Below are 1,488 nucleotides of genomic sequence, written 5' to 3'. Positions count from 1 at the left end.
TGCGCGCCACGCTGCCTTTATATACGGTCCGGAGGCTGCGTCCGCGCCCGGCCGCCGGCAGGGGGCGCGCGCGCTCAGAGAATCGGCCCGGGTGTCGGCGGGGCGGCGGCGGAGGCGCGGCGGTTCGGCCAGGGGCGCGGGGTGGGGACGGGGCGGGGGGCATAGAGACCGCTTGGCGCGCGGGCATGGAAGCAGAGGCCCCCCACTGCGGAGGGGGGGGAGAGGTTGCTCTTGCCTCTCTCTGACCTTGAGTGCAGCCACCCCGTATTGTTACTAGCGGGAGCAGTAGTAATAACAGTAGTGACAGCAACGCCACGAATAGTAATAATAATACAAGCTTGGCAAGTAGTTAGCACCTGCACTTCGCGGTTCCCTAGGTCTCTCGGGCCTCCTCTCGTCCGACCCTTCCACAGCAGGAAGAACAGGGACCACTTTTCTGAGGAGGGGACTTGAGACTAAAAAATGACGACATGACTTGCCCAGCAAAGAGGGGCCGAGCTAGAATTTGAACCCAGCGCTTTCCCATGCTCTCCTGGTCCCTCAGTGCAGCTCATACTTGGGGAGAAGCCAAGAGTTCTGAAGGCTTTGTTGGGGGGGGGTGCGGCTGGAATCAGAGACACCCAGGGAGGATCCAGATGGAGGGGAGGAGGGACTTCCACGGTCCCCTTGGGTCTTGGTTTTGCCCTCCCCTGACTATGTCCCTCTGTGGTCTGGTTCCCGGCCTCACCCTGGACAGGCTCTGGGGGCTTTGAGACAGTTGTTCAAGGAGTGTCTGAACTACCTCCGCTACGGCGGCTTAACTGCACTCACCTAAGGACATCATGGGAATCTGCCTCCGCCACTGGGCGGAGAACATTCACTGCTGACCTAGGAATGTTCCATGCTGGTTTCAGAGAAAAGAGAAGTAGCTGCTGAGGGCACAGTCCTGAGGACAGCAGACCGGGACTCCCCAAGCTGGGCACTGGGCTCCCTCCCCATTCTCTCCAGGAGCCTGAGCCCTGGAGCCTCCAGGCCCCGTGCACCCATTACCCCTAGAGCAGCCCTCCTTTCTCCCCTCTCCTGCTGAGCGACTGAGAAATGAATTGATGCTCATTAACACGTGCTAATGAGTGTTAGCTGAACTGCCTTCCGAGGGTAGAGCGAAAGGAAAGGAGGTGAGAATCAAAAAGAAGGTCGCTGGGGCAGAGGAGTCGGCAGGAGACAGAGGGGGGAGGTTGTCCCTTGGAGGGAGGGACGAGCCTAGAGCCGGACTCAAAGGGGCAGTACAGAGCGAAGCTCCAAAACCACTTGATTTTGCTCAGAGCAGATGTGTTTAGAGTTTCTTGCAGGAACACACTAGAGGAGAAAAGGAGTTCTTCCCCTCCGTCTTGTGCCAGAGGAGAGCCCCTGGCTGGGAAATTCACCAGAGCTGCTGGGGATTTCTCTTGCACTGCCTCTGGGGATGCAGAATGGCTCAGTGGTTAAGGGTAGACACCCTAGAATCAGGTT

Source organism: Halichoerus grypus, chromosome 15 (genome assembly GCF_964656455.1).
Source record: "Halichoerus grypus chromosome 15, mHalGry1.hap1.1, whole genome shotgun sequence".
NCBI classification, from domain to species: domain Eukaryota; kingdom Metazoa; phylum Chordata; class Mammalia; order Carnivora; family Phocidae; genus Halichoerus; species Halichoerus grypus.
This window is presented reverse-complemented; position numbering follows the sequence as displayed.